Source organism: Anopheles bellator, chromosome 1, assembly GCF_943735745.2.
Source record: "Anopheles bellator chromosome 1, idAnoBellAS_SP24_06.2, whole genome shotgun sequence".
NCBI lineage: Eukaryota > Metazoa > Arthropoda > Insecta > Diptera > Culicidae > Anopheles > Anopheles bellator.
This window is the reverse complement of record NC_071285.1, coordinates 54,205,688-54,213,025: the sequence shown is the minus strand read 5'-3', so window position 1 is coordinate 54,213,025 and position 7,338 is coordinate 54,205,688. Positions and strand designations below refer to the sequence as shown.

Below are 7,338 nucleotides of genomic sequence, written 5' to 3'. Positions count from 1 at the left end.
CCATCGCCCCGCCCCGTCGGCCCCCCGTCCGAGACAAACGACAACGACGAATGGCGAACGCCTCTGCTGGCGTCTCACTCGCCGTGTCTCCATTGATGCAATTGATGCACGGCGGAGGCAGCGACTGCGACGGCGGCCTGGCGGTTTTCTAATGGCCTAGTTTCTGGACCGTTTCCCCCCCACGATCCCACCCACCTCGCACCGATTGCTCCTGCCCGGCTCCGAGCTGCACTGGCGGTGCACTGGCGATGCACTTTGCGATTAGTTGTGCCAGTGTTTCTATGGCACTTCTTCTTCTCCGTTGGCTTACTCGCTCTCGGCTTGGCATCGGCAAACTTTTACTTCTGCTTTCTCAAGGTTTGGACTTCTTCCAGCCGGTGACTACCGGTGTTACCCCGCGCGGAGCACGGGAGAAGTGGTTTTCCTCAACCACACACTGTTCCGATGGGCGATGCATCGGGGGAAAATGTGCGATCTCCATGATGCGCGCGAAAAGCGCAACGGTGAGCGGAGAAGAACTAGCGCCGAACGCCGGGCGTAGCGGTTCTATTTTCGGAACCCGCCCTTTTTTTGAGGTCATGGGAATAGTTTAGTTGAATTATTTACAGCCTCCCCGGGCCGGGCCGGGCCGCTTTGCGTTTTGACGGGTTGAATTGCTGAGCAACCGCTGTGGCAACGCACTTTGTGGTAAAAACTGCAACCACCAACCACGCAACAATCGAGGCGAGGCTGTCAAAGCGGGGAATAATTTATTGGCAGAGAATTAAGAATTTGGAACAAAAATCAGTAAATATTGTAAGTATTCTAACAAAGCCGTTCCTAAGGCAGGATTTTTCACCGAGCCTTCGTGGCGCAATCGGTTAGCGCGTTCGGCTGTTAACCGAAAGGTTGGTGGTTCGAGTCCACCCGGGGGCGGAACGATTCATCGTTATTTTATTTATCACACTTGCGGAAGGACACGAAAAATATTAGCAGTTTTCCTCCTCTCCTGGAAACAGTCTAAATAAAGATGGAGTACAAAAACATCGGCAGGATCATCATAATCTCCTGACTACTCTGTAATGTCAAATTGCTCCCAAGCTTCCTCTAATCACTTTCGTTTTTTATCTTTTCGTTACAGGTGAGAGCGAAAGTTGCTCGACACTTCAACATCCGCTCGAAACGAGCCGACGACGAAGCTACCGCTGGCTGCCTGACACACATTACGGGGGGGGGGGGCTCCTATAAACCACTCGCTTACGACTTCCGTCATCCGATTGACCCCGTTTCGATTGTTGGTTCTGCGACACTGCACCACGTTCGCGGGTTGCGAGGTGTTGAATTCAGGTGCCGAAGGGTGCAGCACTGGTGTGTTGTAAAGCCTTTCGATAACACGGACCCACTGAATGCGGGACCCTTTTGGTCTGGCGGAAGAGGGCTCTCCAATCAGCTGTGTATGGTGGTAGTGTTTCTGTCTGTCGGTCTGTCGGAAGCGGCAATGTAAACACGGCACGGGGTTGACAAATATGCTCGGCCCGCAGGTGATCCCTCTCGGTGGCCAATGATAACTCGAAAGAGCGGTGGTTCGGTAGCGTCTCCCGAGCTGGATATGTCGCTGATGCCACTTCCTTCCGAATCGTCGAACCCGGATAGATAACGGGGCGCGCGTAACGCGCGTAAGTTTCGTAAGACCCTCGCCGGCGGGCTAATCGCAAATCACACGCGGAACGGACGGACCCATGTGTGTTTACTCACGCGCCAGAAGTAGTTCAAACCTTGGCTTACATTCTGACCAGCGGCCCGGCGGCCGCCCGACTGACTGACTGACTGACTGATTGTTCTTATCACATCTTTGCCATCACCGGCCACATCATCAACAGTGGCGCGCACTCAAATAGTTTCTCACTCACGTCACGCCGCTGAAGGTGAACCTCTTAGGTGCTGGTGCGTGAGCCGACCGACCAGAGAGATGACCGGGGTCCGGGGCCGATCGAGGACCGATCACGAGGGCGGCACCGTCCACGCAACCGAGTCAGGATGGCCGAGTGGTCTAAGGCGCTACGTTCAGGTCGTAGTCTTCTCTGAAGGCGTGGGTTCGAATACCACTTCTGACAAACCCCGGGGGGAAGCTATTTTGCCGCTAATCAAACACGGGAATGTAAGACGCGTGTAAACACGCCTTTTATCAGAGAACACTGAGGGCGACTTCCTCCTCGGGCCAGTTGTTGCGTTCGTGACTCTGGTCACGACGGCGCGCGATATATTTACCGTGATTATTTTCCACTCCTGCGGCTTTATTTATAAATCTCAAGTGACAGAAATAGATTAGTCAAGATTCGTTCCAACCCCGCAAGGCCGGCCACCTCCGAGAGTTTTCCACCAGCGTCGCCACCCCGGAGGTGACCGAATTTCCGTCGTTACGTTTATCGCCGGACCGCGGCTATCTTGCTCTGTTGTTTACTCTACCGTGCCGCCGCCTCTCCACCTGAATCGGTGATAATTCCGCATTGTGACTTCAGGAGCAGGAGATAATGCTTCGTGATGTTGTTCGCGGCCTCACGCGCACGATCGTAACAAATATGTTTTGAAAGCATATCACACGGGGTGACGCTCACGGACGCATCGTTTAAAATAACATCCGATGGGACACAAATGGCCAATGGGTGGTGCTGTAAACGAGACGAGAACTTCGGCTCGTGTTCTCATTAACGTCATGTCACAGGACTTCATAGTGCGATGAAGTGCGATCACCGGTGGGGCGATCGTAGAGCTTTCCTTCTTTCATTCTTTTGATACGACAGGGATCAAATGAGGCTTGGGGGACCGGAGTCCAGCATTTCCTCAAACCGCAATCCAGAACAAACAATTTCCAAGATTACCGATCGCCGATCGCACGGAGCGGATGCGATGCTCGCGAGAACACATTGAGTAATACGCGAGTTAATCACAGTTCACCGCGAGTCCACGGTGAAGGTGCACGGGCACAATCGCCGGAAGGAATACCGGCTCGCGCGAAACCCGGGGAACCGGTCGAAAGGGAAAACGGGAACAAGTGATCAGCGGAACGGTGCCATGGAACCGCGCTTTTGCTGCGGAGCTGCCTTCAGAGCTCAGAGGCCCCAACGGAAGTCGAAAGTCGTCGTCGTCGCCGTCGATCGGCGTCTTCGCGAGAGGAAAGACAAAGAAGCCGTAAATTACCCGCCTGGTGCCGAGGTGCAGTTGCACGGAGTGGCCAGCGGGAGCGGCTCCACCGCCAGCCACCGAGTCCCTGCGCACAGATTACCGGAGGTGCAGAAGCAAGTTCTGTTGAAAGCGCCTTCTTGGCTCTCTTTCGCCACGGACACGGGCCCCCGGAGGGCCCCCGGTGTAGGGCAGTTCGATGCAATCGTTCGTTGCATTCTTGCAATTTCCGCAACCAACACACAGGCACAGGTGGGGACATGGCGGGGCGGCCCGGGGGGTAGGTCGAGAACGTCTGCTTCTGTCACGAAGTCGTTTTTCTTCGGCCGAAGAACGCCGTCGTCCAGGGAGGGGATGATGAAGAACCGAGCCGCAATCCAGTTTGCACGTTTCGGTTTTTTATGCTCCCCACACACCGCACACAGCATCATCATCATCATCGTCCGCATCAGCGCTGCACTAAATTATAAGAAGATGTTGCCTTTCAGGCCTGCTCCGGGTCTGCCACTTCCTGATCGAGCGCGCAGCTGTGGTACGCGGGCAGACGCGGATTTAAAAGTCCCACCGGACGAGCCCTTTCGTTGTCTGGCGATCCGTGTTGCCTGTTGCCATCCACCGGTGGATCCGGTTTCCCCGGGCGGTAAAGGTACTACTTAGCCCGGGCGCGGTCGCGGACCTATCCGTGCTTTCCTTCGCACGGTTTTCTGATCTGATCTTCTCCCGCCAAGAAGAACCCGAAGCGGAGCGAAGGAAGAAAAGCCTCCGCTCCGATTGCGACGGCCAGGAAGCACTTTGAACGATGTCGATCAGGATGTCGCTAATAATGGTGATGATAAAAAGGGGATGATGATGCACCCGATGATGATGATGAAGCGCGATCTGCTTTGATTCTGCTCTCGCGAACGGCAAACGAAGACACAATGGGGCTGCGATGCGATGCTACCGGGAAGCGTTTAGCGTTCGCGATTGTCCCGCTTTCCTAATAGCTCCCCGGTTATTGGCCCGGCCAGCATAAATCCATAAATCCATAAACGCTCCCAACTGGGCTACTCTTTTATGTGTGGTCGATACGGCCACAACCAGCCCGCCGTTTCTTGGAGCATAAACTGTTCTATGAAACACGATGGAATCGAAAGTGGCCCTTAGCAGGAGCCCAAAACAAGGACATTATGTCGCTACTGTCTTTCAAGTACCTTCACAAATTCGTAGCTTTACTAGGTTAACCGTACATCCTTTTGGGATGGGCCTGGGACAAATTTCTAGAAACTATTCCGAATGACATATGGAACATCAAAATCCCTAAATATTTGGGTGCATTAAAATAAGGAAAGGAAATGTAGCTATTTAATAAGGTTTCACAACAACGACTGCAATTAAAGTTAATCGACGTTTCCTTCCGGCTAAGGATTCACCAGCTGGAAGTGGCTCGCCTGAACAAGAAGCGCAGCGTTGCGTGATACCTTCGACTGCCTTCGCTAGCTTCGTCCGGAAAACCGTGGTAACAACATTTCCGCCGTGGTTGCCATGAACCCCGCCGGCCACCGGCCAGACCAGAAAACCTCCAAACGGTCAAAGCCTCGCAAAGGCGGTGATGACGAAAAGTGCGCCGACGCCGATTGCCGAAAACGTGGCCACCAAAAACCGTTGGCAAACGAAATTAAAAACAAAAACCGGCCTAATGTTGCTGCTGCTCTTCGGCATTGACACATCAGCACAGCGAGATGCACAATAGAGCGCTCCGGAGGATGTTGCCCAACGTTTCCCGGAGAGACCGGACCGGGGCCCCAAAAAAGCATACCCAACGGCCATTGGGCAACGGCGACGGAATTGTGCACTGCCGAAAATAGTAGCCCATTTTGATGGGAATCTACTTTCGGACGACGAGAGAGAGAGAGAGAGCTCGAGGGAGAGGGCTGACCGGACTAACACAATGGCGGTGCCTTTTTCGACGGGCTGGCCACCATTTCCTTTTCTGTCTCGCTTCCTCGCGCAAGTGACCATTTTCCCCCCAGCAGCCAGGCGACCATCAGGCGGCCCAGTTCAACGCACGTTTTCGAGGCGAATTTCGTGGCGAGTGGATTTTCGGCTGGCGAGTGGCTTAAGCAATCGCTCGGCCAGCGAAGGTCACTGGGTGGCCAGCATCACGCCAGGTAGTGAATGGGCCACTCATGTTGGGGGGGCCGCAGCAAGCATCGCGAATCTTCCAAAGTTTCTCAGCTCGGTTGCCGTCTTGGGGTCCGAACATGCTCACGGGCCTTCAGCTCGCCGATCGATGGAAGTAAGGTGATCGAAAGATCGTTCATTAGCGATCCCTGCACAGCGCTATAATTCAGGTATTTTGTTAGAAAAGAATAGTGCTAATGCAGATAAGTGATAAGCAATGAACTTGGAATTGGATAAGCATTCTTGGAAGATGGTCTATGGTCCTCTTCACAAGAGACGGTGGCGCGATCTCTTCCATCAGCTTGAAAGAATACATTTCAATTTTTTAGTACAACGTCTGCCGTCATCACCATTTTGTTCTAAAATTATTCATAGACACAAAGTTCCAATTTTTCGCATTGTGGTGACGTTGGCCGATTCGTCGCTCAGATGACACACATTGGGGAGCCCACGTGCGCCCCGCATTGAAAGCCGACGGCATTGGATCACGTGTGGCTGGTGGGACGCTAGTCGAGCGCACCTGCTGGCTCTGACCCACCGACGCCACCTCGCTAGTTCAATGCACTTTAGGAGGGCAAGGTCGCGCCGCGTTACGCATCGGTGCATCGCGTGGGTACCCATCGCCGATCAGCGCCACGGATTTGGTGGGCTCCTGGGGAGGTTTCGACACCTTCGACACGCAGCCGCATGCGGCTGTTCCGGAGCCCCGCTGGCCCTCCACCGCCGCCGGAGCCTTTCACGGATGAAGGAAATCAGCTGTTTTGTGGTTAAATGCCAAACGGAAAGCGAGTGAGCGAACAGCACACGAAACGAAACCGGAAAATACGGTGAACAGAAAAAAAACCGGCGCTCGAAACGGTTCGATAGCGCGCGAATCGGTTACGCGCGCGCGCGACGGCCCAAAACGCCCGAAGCCCGAACCCAACGGAATCGGAATTCGTGTACCAGCGTCGTCGGTGGCCCGCCAAGGTTGGCCACCGCGCGAAGAGGACCGCGCCATTTTCATTTTATGTTTTCCGCCAACCACATTGCGCAATGTCCGCGCCGCTGGTGCTGCGCTGTGGACCACCGCGCACCGCGGTGCAGTCGGAACGGAACTCGAGTTTATTGCTAAATTGTGGTCATTTGTTTACCGATCGGTGGCGGCGACTCGAACCGGAACACCGGAACCTTGAGAGGTGGCTTTTCACGCCGGGCGGATTTTTCATTCCCTGCTGCAAAGAATTGTTTAACGAAAATTCAGATCGTGACCGCGCATTATTATCCCGCGAGCCATCGGCGAACGCGCCAAAGGATTGCCTCTCACTCGGTTGATACGCGCGCGACACACATTTACTTCGCGGCGAATGTAGGTGAAAGGTAGAGCCCTCACGCCAGGAGGCCCGGCTGAAGAGCGGGCCAAAGGCTGAAACCAAAAATATTGGCAGAAACATCGGCCCGTGGGCCAAAAACGGGCCGTGCCACTCCATTTGTCGTCATCCATCTTGTGTGTCTTGCTCAAGGATAGTGGCCGCCAATCGGCGGGCTCGGCGATCAGGCCGAGAAAGCCTTGCCGGCCCCAGGTCGTGGCCCCGGGTCGTTGAACCACACGCGCAGCCCTCGGTGGTTATCCTCCAAAAAAAACCGTTTCGAAACCGTGGCGTTTTCGAAACCCACCGTTATGGCGGACGAACGAGAAGCTTTTCGGGGTGGTCCGGTTGCGGTCCACCGTGCGCCACCGAAACAATTACTCTCCCAAGCCTGCTGCCTACCAGCTTCATCATCGTTCAATTTATTTTAATAGTCCCCAAAGTATTAAAGCTACTTTCAACCGCACCAAAGAGAACTCATAATTCATCCCCAAAAATGATAGATCAACTTGCAGCATCCTAGAACCTATTAGATCACTTTCCAGAACCAGACAAGCCCGCGACGAGACACTCAGTCCGGTAGCGCCTAACGAGATGCGCCTCTCGTGAGATCGACGATCTTAATTAAATTCGCTCGTCAAAATCGCTACCCATCGTCAAACACCTC

The 7,338-nt window shown here is 54.2% G+C and overlaps 2 non-coding genes across 2 annotated transcripts; both read left to right on the top strand.

The window, feature by feature from the left end:
- The first annotated feature begins 841 nt into the window (after positions 1–841).
- On the top strand, positions 842–915 carry Trnan-guu (transfer RNA asparagine (anticodon GUU)). Its single transcript has one exon. It is a non-coding gene; the product is annotated as a tRNA-Asn (tRNA).
- A 1,095-nt stretch (positions 916–2,010) lies between these two features.
- Positions 2,011–2,093, top strand: Trnal-cag (transfer RNA leucine (anticodon CAG)). The gene has a single exon. It is a non-coding gene; the product is annotated as a tRNA-Leu (tRNA).
- Positions 2,094–7,338: the final 5,245 nt, after the last annotated feature.